Genomic DNA, 11,541 nt, shown 5'->3' with positions numbered 1-11,541 from the left:
TGTGTGCGTAACCGTGACTGTCTCTTTTGTGAGTTCCTTCTTCGATCGAGGACACGGTAGGGTTATGTCCGACGTAGGTAGGTGTTCAGGATCATTCGTTTGATCATCAGTAGTCACGTCCGTTATGCGTAGATCTTCCCCCTCTTATTTCTTGTACTCGTAAGTTAGCCACTATATATATATGCTTAGTCGCTGCTGCAACCTCACCACTTAACCTAACCTCACCCATTAAGCTTTGCTAGTCTTAATACCTTTGGAAATGATATTGCTAAGTCCCCTGTTGCTCACAGGTTACTACAACACCAGTTGCAGGTACAAGTAAAGGTTACTTGACGCGAGCGCGTTGATTGTTCATTTGGAGTTGCTTCTTCTTCTTCTTCATCGATCTAGGATGGGTTCGAGGCCAGCAGCCTGGGATAGCAAGGATGGACGTCGTTCTTCTTTTCTCGTTTGTTTTCGTCCGTAGTCGGACCCTGCTCTTCTCTCGATGTTTGTGTAATGTACTGATGTGACTCTGATGTAGCTTGTGGCGAATGAAAGCCAATTCTCTATATATATCTCTTCCTTTCAGTACTTGTACTTGTAACGATATCCATTGTTGCGACACGAGGAGATGCGCTTCTATCCCTGACGAAGCCTTCGTGCGAAATTGAGGATAGGGTCGCATCTTGGACGTGACATCTTCCTCCCCGGCAACGGCGCCAGAAATTCTTCTGCTGTGGCAACAAAAGTCCTTCCTTGGCGCTAGGAATTCTTCTTGTTACTTCTCTAATTTGCGTCGGTTTTTCCCTTCAAGAGGAAAGGGTGATGCAGCACAGGAGCAATAAGTATTTCCCTCATTTTGAGAAGCAAGGTATCGATCCAAAAGGAGGGCCTCGTCAAGTGTAGAGAACCTGCCCAAACACAAACAAGCTTGCACCCAACGCTTCAAAGGGGTTGTCAATCCCTTCAATATTGTTTGCAAAGTGAGATCTGAAGGCGGAAAGTGCAACGAAGTAAAAAGTGTAAAGCTGAAAATATGGTGTGGAGTAGACACCGGTGGCCATATTGTTCACTAGAGGCTTCTCCCATAATAGCAAATATCACGGTGGGTAAACAACTTACTGTCGAGCAATTGATAGAACCGCGCAAAGTCATGACGATATCTAAGGCAATGATCATACATATAGGCATCACGTCCGAGACAAGTAGACCGATACTTTTTGCATCTACTACTCTTACTCGACACATCGACCGCTATCCAGCATGCATCTAGTGTATTGAGTTCATGACGAATAGAGTAACACCTTAAGCAAGATGACATGATGTAGAGGGGTAATCTCAAACCAATGATGGAAACCCCATCTTTTTACCCTTGATGGCAACAACACGACGCATGCCTCGCTACCCCTTCTGTCACTGGGTGAGGACACCGCACGGTATGAACCCAAAACCAAGCACTTATCCCATTGCAAGAATCATAGATTTAGTTGGCCAAACAAAACCCACAACTCGAAGAGAATTACAAGGATATGAAATCATGCATAAGAGATATCACAAGAAACTAAAATAAGATTCATAGATAATCTGATCATAAATCAACAATTCATCGGATCTCGACAAACACACCGCAAAAGAAGATTACATCAGATAGATCTCCATGAAGATCATGGAGAACTTTGTATTGAAGATCCAAGAGAGAGAAGAAGCCATCTAGTTACTAGCTATGGACCCGTAGGTCTATGGTGAACTACTCAAACAACATCGGAGAGGTCATGGTGTTGATGGAGGTCCGTGTCTGAATCCCCATTCCGACAGGGCACCAGAACGTGCCCCAGATGGGATCTTACGGAGATAGAAGCTTGCAGCGGCGTTAAAGTAATTTCGATGATCTCCTCATTTTTTTGGGATTTTTAGGGAATTTATAGGTGCAACCCCTAGATCAGGGGGCGCTCAGGGCGCCCACAATCCTGGGTAGCGTGGCCTACCCCCATGGCCGCGGGGTGGGGGCTTGTTGGGCCCCTCAGGTTCCCCTGCCTTGGCTCCCAATCTTCCCGATCTTCTTCCGTTCCGGAAAAAATCTTTTCAGGAATTTTCTTGCGTTTGGACTCCGTTTCAAAATCTCCTCGCAAAGGGGTCAAAAACATGGAAAAAACATGAACTGGCACTTGGCACTGAGTTAATAAGTTAGTCCCAAAAATTATATAAAAGGCATGCAAAACATCCAAAGTTTGACAAGATAATAGCATGAAACCATCAAAAATTATAGATATGTTGGAGATGTATCAACGGGCCCGACACCGTTCATGGTAAGGCCCTCGTGAGGGGTCAAGCCTCACGAGGAGGAGCCACATCAAGACCTGCAGGGGCCTCCTCAGGACCCCTCCGGAGCGGCGAATATTTCGAGGCAAGGTTGGGCCTCAGGAGTCAAGGGTGACGCGAGGAAAGGACAGGCGAGCAGCAGGTGACAGGGCGGGGCAGTTTTCCCTTTGGTGCAAAGGAGGCGGGAGCATACTAGGGTTCCAAAGGCATATTCCAAAGGTTTCCCTTCTGGTGCAACGAAGCCGCCGCCGCCCACCAGTAGGGCAAACGTCATACTCGGGCCCGTCCGAGCAATGCGGACAGTTACTTTGTAGGCGAAGACCACCTTTGGGCAGGGGAGCATGTTCCCTTGCCCCCCTTCAAAATTGGCTGATGTGGGATCCCTTCCCGCCGAAGCTCTAAGGGAAGAGGACCCGGGCCTCCGCTATAAATAGAGAGGGTAGGATACTTGAGAGGGGGAGTTCATTCCAACCATAGGGCAATACACCTAGCGACTTGGCCTCTGGAGGCTCGAGAGCACTTTACTAGTTCAACCAACACCTCCGCGAGAGGCAATCCACCAAAAGCAGGAGTAGGTTTTTACGCCTCACGGAAGCCCGAACCTGGGTAAACTATTGTGTTCTTTGCTACCCTCGCCATCGAGTGAGTCCTTCGTTGTTTCCATCGAGCGGTGGGATAGGCGAGGCTGAGCAGGGAGAGATCTCCGTACACGCCCCAGTGTTCGAATCCTTAGGGTTTTGCGGAGCCTGAAATACGACACACGCACACGCGACATCGTTAAAATATTGTTTTTAAAGGTGTCCAAAAAATATGCTCAGAGTGGGTTGAAACTTTGTGTGCGGTCTTAATTTAGTGTAGGTAGGCCGCCTCCCAAATTTCGTCGCAAACGGAGTCCGTTTGATACCCGAACGGTCGTCCGTAGCGGCACCGTCATCGGTATATCATCGGACGTTTTTAGGGGTTTTAATATATTGTGTCGGGACGCAAATATCCATCTGATCTGAGCCCACAACCCCTCTACGCATCTCACTAAACCCACCTTGCCTCAGCTCGCGACCAGAGCCGTCCGATCGCGATCCCATGGTCGAAATCGGATGTAAAATCCCCCTAACCCAGCCCCCAATCCTATTTAAACAGCCCCAGCTCCTAATTTGGACACACAACTCCCTTGCCTTAAAATCCGTGCAACCCCTAGCCGTCGTCCTGCCTCTCTCCTCCTCCCACCTCAGCCGCCACGGTCCACCAGGCCCATCTGGGGCCATCCTGGGCCCGAAGCCGCCGCCGTCGTGCCCTGCGAGGCCGAGCCTCGCGAGCTCCCTCCAGCGCCTCCCATGGACGATCTGCAACCCCGCCTCGCCCCTTGCTGCACCGACCGACCACCTCGTCAAAGGGGCCCTTTGCCGCTCCGAGCTGCCCGCCCGATGGATCTCGAAGCCACCTTCGGCCGCCTCCCCGAGCTCCGAGGCTCCATGTGCTAGTGGCTCGCCATGGCCGCCAATCCCCGCCAGTGGCCTGCGCCCACCGGACCTCGCCACACTCATCGGATCCGGCAGATCCGGGCGTCAACAACCGTCCCTGGCAAATGCCGCCTCGCCAGGCCGATGCGTGCAGCAGAACGGGCGGCCATCGCCCGTGCGCCCCGTCGGCACTACTCGCTCGCACGTGAGCCGGCCTCCCTGGCCACGCCAAGCTCCAGCCTAACCGGCCCGCCTCCAGCATGGCCCAGCGCTTGTCCTAGCCCATCTGTGTTGCCCATGCGGCCCAGCTCCAGCCAGGCCTGTCTTGCCCCTTCAGCCCCGCACCAGGCCAGCCGCTTCTCCGACTAGGTTGAAGCCCGCGAAGGTGAGTGGCCTAGTGCCCCCCCTCCCACGTCTTGTTATATGACGCCTTGTGCACAGTATTGTTATCCTCCGCCCATGCCTGTTGGCCCATTAGTAGTCAGATTCGGCCCATTGTAGTTTTTTTAGGAACCGCGAATTTATCTAATTTCAAAAAAAATGCATGATTTGCAAATGCCCGTTATTTTAAACCATGCATCAGAACGCAACAAGTTATATATGTAGAACATGTAGAATTTCACGTAGATTAATAATTTCCAACTCTCATGCATATTTTGAACTGTTTAATGTGTTGTCCGCATTGGTTTAGTTTTTGGTTATTTAATCGCAGCTCCGTTGGAGATGATCCATATATGTAAATGGACTAGAACGACGAGTAGAATCACGTGAACCACTTTGTTTTGCTGTTTAACAAACATAAAATGTGATTAGGACAAATCTGGACAGATCTCAAAGTAAACGTGTGGGGTCAGTTCAGAGATGCTATATGTCGTTTCCCGCCTTCGTTTAAAATGCCTAGATAGGTAGATTATTTGTGATTCACCCCCTTTCCTTGTTAACAACATTTTAATATTGCCGTGTAAATGAATGGGAGTGAACTAAATAATTAAATGTGGAGTTTTGACAATATGCAACTCGTTGCATATTGAGCTTCACTTAATGTGTAGCGTTTGACTGTTGTGATTTTCCATGCCATGCCTTGCATATTTCATATTGATCATGCATCATATGTGAAATGCATCATGTCGTGCATGTGCTGTGGTGAATATTGTGTGTTGATTCTTGTTTATGGTTTGCTTCGTCTCGATAGAGTTCCGCACGCGTGTCGGAATGTGAGGATCTGTTCGACTACGTCGGTTCGCATGCTTCACGAAGTTGTTCTTCTTCCAAACGGGATCATAGAAAAGATGATCATTTACCTAGATACCATTACTATCATTGCCATGCTAGTTGTCTTGTTTCTTTCGATATATCTCGATGCCTACCACTCAAATGTTAGCCTTTTAACATTGCCATGAAAACCTTCACCCTGTTCACAACCTAGCAAACCATTGATTGCTATGTTACCAGTTGCTTAACCATGTGTTAGCGTTGCTAGTTGCAGGTGCAGTTGCTTCCATGTGAAAACATGGGTTCCTTGTTATATCTTCATAGTAATTCTATTTAATTTAATGCACCTATATACTTGGTAAAAGGTGGAAGGCTCGGCCTTTCTAACCTGGTGTTTGGTTCCACCTTTGTCTCCTTAGTTTCGGCTATCGGTGTATATTCCATAACTGAGCGCTCCTAACACGATCAGGGTTGTTATGGGGACGCCCTTGATAATTCGTCTTAGTTAAAGTTTGTTTGTCAAGGCCCAACTCTGGTTTTACATTTTCCTAATAACTAATAAATAGCATAGGGACCGCCGGCACCCACGGATAATTAATCAACCACCTGGCCAGTGCTCCTCATGAGTGTTAGTCCAACCACCTAGTAGTCGGTGGTGCTACCTCGGGGCAACTCGAGTCGTTTGGCTATCGTCCAGATGGTTGTGTCCTGAGAATGAGATATGCGGCTCCTATCGGGTTCGTCGACACACCAGGTGGCCTTGCTCGATTAGTTTTACCTTTTACGAAATGTTTTGTGCATTGGGATTCCGGTGAGACTTTGAGTCTTCTTAGAGTTGTGTTTTTCCACTAAGGAATCCGAGGAGATCACGAGTTTCGTGATCGAGGCTTTCTATGTAGCTTGTGGTTATCTGTGATGGACTAGTTGGGGCACCCCTGTAGGGTTAAATCTTTCGGAAAGCCGTGCCCGCGGTTATATGGCAAACTTGGAAACTTTGTTTAACATCCGGTTCTAGACGACCTGAAGTAACTTAATTAAAACTTACCAACTAAGTGCGTAACCCTGACTATCTCTTTCGTGAGCTCCTTCTCCGGTCGAGGACACGGTGGGGTTATGTATGACGTAGGTAGGTGTTCAAGCTCATTCATTTGATCATCAATAGCTCATCTCCGGCATGAGTAGATCTTTCCCCTCTTTTATTCTTGTGCTCGTAAGTTAGCCACCTCAAATAAATGCTTAGTCGCGTGCTGCATCCTCACCACTTAACCATACCTCACCCACTACGCTTTGCTAGTCTTGATACCTTTGGAAATGAGATTGATGAGTCCCTCTGGCTCACAAATTACTACAACACAAGTTGCGGGTACCGGTAAGGTGATACTTTGACGTGAGCGTGATGGTTGTGCTTTTGGAGTTTCTCCTTCTTCTTCATTGATCTAGGATGGGTTCCACGCCAGCAGACTGGGATAGCAAGGATGGACGTCGTTCTTCTATCGTTTGTTTTCAACCGTAGACGGACCCTGCTCTTCTTCATGATGACTGATTATGTTGTTGTATTGATGTGGCTCTGATGTAGCTTGTGGCGAGTGTAAGCCAACTCTTTATACTCATCGTTTTAGTACATGTACTTGCAACGATATCCATTCTTGGGAAACAACGAGATGCGTCTCTATCCTTGTGGAGGCCCTCGCGCCAAAATAAGGATAGGACCGCATCTTGGGCGTTACAGAATAACTCCACCATGTGGCAAAATGCATAAATACACTATAAATTATAGTAACAAAACATGATGCAAAATGGATGTATCAACTCCCCAAGCTTAGACCTTTCTTGTCCTCCAGCGAAAGCCAATAGCAAAAATTATGACCACATGCTTTGAGAGAGAGTTGTCGATAGAAACAAAATACGGACATAGCAATATCATGCTCATTATTATAATAGCAAATAAAACTACATCACATCATTCTCATCATGTAAATTTATCATAAAGGCTTCTTATAAACAAGTTGCAATTCATCACAACATTGATGTATGAAGCATAAACTCTGTTGAAAATTAACAAACTATGTTCTTAGTCAACTTTGTAACACAATTCGTCATATTTTTAGGAAGGGTCACATGTCAGAGCTTTTAAGCAAGTCTAGATACTCAACTATAATTTAGTGTTCTATGATTGCTAACACTAACTGCATACATATGAGCAAAAGGTTTCAGCCGGACACATAGAAAGATAGGGGCTTATAGTATTGCCTCCCAACTTGTTCACCACAAGGGTGATTTCAAGTGGAATAACTCATGGCCACCCACATTCAATTGTATATATATGTTTAGATCTTTCCCCACACGTGATGCTTTCCAAAGAGAATATAAAGGAAGTACAGGAAAACACTTGACCCTTGCACAAATGTAAAAACATAAAGGTAAAATATAAGCCTTTCACAGAGGGAACAACACATTGTCCTGCACTTTTTGGCTGTATGCTAAATCTCTTAGCGCAAAGGAAACTTATGTTATATTGCCCCTTCTGATGGCAACCTTTATTATGTAGTCTATCACTTTTATTATTACCATCACAAGTTTGTACAATACTTAATTTCCCTTACTCTAATGGTCAAACATATTTAGAAGAAATTTTTATTGCTGTGTGCACCGATGACAACATACTTGAAGGATCTTACTCAATCCATAGGTAGGTATCGTGGACTCTTGAAACATAGGTTTGGGTTTAAGATTTTGGATGCACAAGTAGTATCTCTACTTAGTGCGGAGTTTTTGGCTAGCAAAGGTGTTGGGCAAGCACCACATGTTAGAGGATCTATAACAATATAACTTCTATGTAATGTGAACAAGCATAAATCATTACGTTGTCTTCCTTGTCCAATGTCAATAGTTTTGGCATATTATAATTAATGGGGGCTCACAGTCAAAAAGATGTCAAGGATAGTGTATTTGCATGCAAATATTCTCTTCCCTTACTAATTCTTTCATGTGTTGCATCACCGACAAATTCTATGTTTGTCAATGCTCAACAAATTTTATCACTTATACTTTTCCTTATGTGATGTCACTACTTACTATAAGATTGGCATATGATATTTTTCATTATTTTCTTTATTTTGATTGTGGCAAGAAAGTAAAGAAGAAAAACTCAAACTAAACTTTATTATATAACTCTCACTCGATTACATAGATAGATAGATAGATCACGAAACTAGCACTCAAAAGAAAAAGATTGAAATAAACTTTTATTTGACTAGGTTTCAAAATAGCTAAAGATCAAACTAGGATGGGAAATGATAAAGAAGGGTGATGGTGATACGATATCGGGGTGCTTACCCCAAGATTGGAACAAGCCAAGGGGAGTGCCGATACGTGTGTACTAAATTCTCCTTCTTTGGTGGTGAAGATGGAGGTGGTCGTGTAGAGGATGAGGTATTTTCGAACTTGTACTCCGGCTTCAATGGCAGTGACTCATCATTATAAGAAGAGACACGAGTCTCTAGAGTCCTGCAGTTGGTAGCTAAACTCATACCTTTAAACCTTTCTTCATACTCAAATATTTGGTTTTGAAGATCAAAGACTTGGCATTGCACAAAATTTATTTGATCGTTGTAGGGTCGAAAGTATGTCTAGAGGGGTGTGATTAGACTACTTGAGAAGATAAAACTTAGCCTTTTCCAAATTTTTAGTGCGGGCCAGTTTTAGCAACTATGACTAGTCAAGTACACGTTACACATGCAGCAGAAAGTAAAACATGCAAGTGTAAATAGAGGGTAAGGTAGGAAAATCAAACACAAAGGCTGACTTGGCAATTTTTGACATGGTTCCAATAGGTGGCGCTATCGTACATCTATGTTAGTGGAGACTTCACCCCACGAAGGGTAACGGCTACGAGAGTCCAATGAGGGCTCCCACAAGGGGTCCATGAAGAAGTGGCCTTGTCTATTCCACCACGGCTTCCGCCCACACAGGACTAGCCTCACTCATGATAGATCTTCATGAAGTAGGCGATCTCCTTGCCCTTACAAACATCTTGGTTCAACTCCACAACATGAAGTGGGAGGCTCCCAAGCGACACCTAACCAATCTAGGAGGCACTACCCACCAAAAGGTAATAGATGTGGTAGAACGATGAACTCCTTGCTCTTGTGCTTCTAAAGATAATCTCCTCAACACTCAATCACTCTCTCTCTCTCTCTCTCGGATTCGGGAGAGATAGGAGAGATTGATCTTGTGGAAAGCAACGTCGGGAGGCTAGAAATCAAGGTTCAAATGGTAGGAATAGAATCTCTTGATCTCAACACATCAGTAGATGGCTCTCTCTCTCTCAGAAAAATGGATCTGGCAAGTGTAGGTGTATTTTGAGTGCTTCCTCTACGAATGAGAGGTAGGTGGAGGGGTATATATAGACAACCCAAAAAATCCAACCGTTACACCATAATTTACAAACTTGGTTACACCAAAGTTACAAACTCGCCAGTACCAACTTGCTCAAAAGTTAACAACTTTGAATCTCGGTGGAACCGATATACACGACTCGAAGAACCGAAAAGGTGACTAATGGTTAGATGACACAATTCGGTGACACCGATACAAAAAATACAAAATTCTGATTTTGTTTACCGAGGTAACAGAAGCTTGGTCACCCGAACTTTGTAGCAATGGTGCAGATTCGGTTGCATCGAAAAGGTAGGGTTTGGGTGGGATCTATCTAATTCCGAAATCAGTATGGCTGAGTGATAAATGTTGGTGGCACGGATTTTGGACATTTTGCTTGGGAAAGATATATTTTACGAAAGAGTGGCTGAGTATTTTTGGTGGCTATCTCTAAACACTTGAGCAACCAATTCATCATAATACCTCATCCCTTTTAATAGTATTGGCTTTCCTATGGACTCAAATGTTATTTTTGACAAAGCGTAAAATGAGGAGTCTTCTTGGTTGAAACTTTAGCCAATCCTATTCCTTTCTTCACCAAAGGGGCATATCCACTCAATCCTATAGCCAAAACATCTTTGAACTTTTCTAAAATGTACTTGGATAAATGCATTAGTCGAGTGATGCATATGTGGTGATTAATTACCAAAACCACCTTAGGGAGCAATTGTGCTTACAATCTCCCACTTATGGTAATGGATGAAACCATATAGATCAAGGCTTCGACAAAAGATATAATCAATGATTAGCATCGAAGCTTTGAGAGGTATGTGAAAAGCAAGAGCTGCCCCTAAATTTGTGCATTATTCAAAATTTGCATTTGAATGCAAATGCACAATCGATTAGGAATATGGGTTACTCTTCCATGTCACATAAAACTTGGTGGTCCGCATAAAAGATAAGAATGAATAGCAATGCACATAGCACCAAAAACAAGTGAATGATCATGATGTAGATAGCTCAAAGGTAATAACGTAGTAGCATCAAACAATGAAACATATGATCAAACACACATATAAACAGATAAAGTCATCCAAAAGACTAAATAAAGTTTTCGAAACCAAATGACAGCAAATAAAGTCAAGTGCTCTCCCTCTCTTGAAGCCCTATTGAACTATACACTTCTCCCCCTTTGGTAAAAAGTACCAAAAAGTTCAAAGGTCTAAACTAATCATCTCTCTGTGCATGATCTCCTCCGGTAGCAGATGTTGGAGTTGACAAGAGAGCATCGATGAAGTCTTTGGTTGATGTCGATGGAGAAGGACCTGGAGGTGTAGACACTTGAGGTGGTGGAGCAGGTGCGGAAGCTTCAGGTCTGGAGGTGTAGACACTTGAGGTGGTGGACCTAGAGGTGTAGACACTTCTGGTACTGGCATAGCTGCTGACCAGGTCTGGGTCGAGAAATGTGCGGTAGTACGAAGAGGTGAATCATCATCATCATCGTCATCATCATCATCATCTTCATCATCTGAGCGTGAAATCTGCACCGAGTCAACTTCGTGTTGAAGCTGCTTGACTGTAGAGGTCAACTCGGTAACCTTCACATCCACGTCATGGACTTTTGTTTCCACGATCCTCTCTAGGCTCTTCTGGTTTAGCAGAATCTCAGAAATATTTTTCTCCATCCCTCGGATGGTGCTGACCAAGAATGACATATGTTCCTCTTTGGTTTTAAGCTGGGGTGGTGGAGCTTGAGCATTCTTAGCGGCCTCTGTAGTTGTTTCCTCTGCAGCCTGTCTATCTATAGTTGAGTTTGGATGACTGTCATCCATCACAACTTCATTATCCTTGAACTCTGGCTAAAGTGGCAACTGAGGATGATCAACATGATATGAATGCCTGCAAATCTTGGCATTGATGAGCATCTGAATGTATGGTGCATATCCGCAAGATCTCTTCCGATATGCAGAAGTTCTTATGATAGTCTCAGCAATCAAATCCATGACTTTGAAGCGCATGTGGGTGTCTAAATGAGGCAACATATTGATGGAATAGCCTCTAATAATTTTGTCATCACCTGATTTGGGCATCAGGGTATGCCACAAGATAATGTTGGCAGTGGTTATTCTAGATTGCAAGAAATAGACAGACCCAAGCTTGTGAGATGGCAGGAAGTCATTTGGCACTCTCTTGT

The sequence above is a fragment of the Hordeum vulgare genome, chromosome 2H, assembly GCF_904849725.1.
Source record: "Hordeum vulgare subsp. vulgare chromosome 2H, MorexV3_pseudomolecules_assembly, whole genome shotgun sequence".
NCBI lineage: Eukaryota > Viridiplantae > Streptophyta > Magnoliopsida > Poales > Poaceae > Hordeum > Hordeum vulgare.
The sequence above is the reverse complement of the archived record's forward strand: the minus strand, read 5'-3'. Positions refer to the sequence as shown.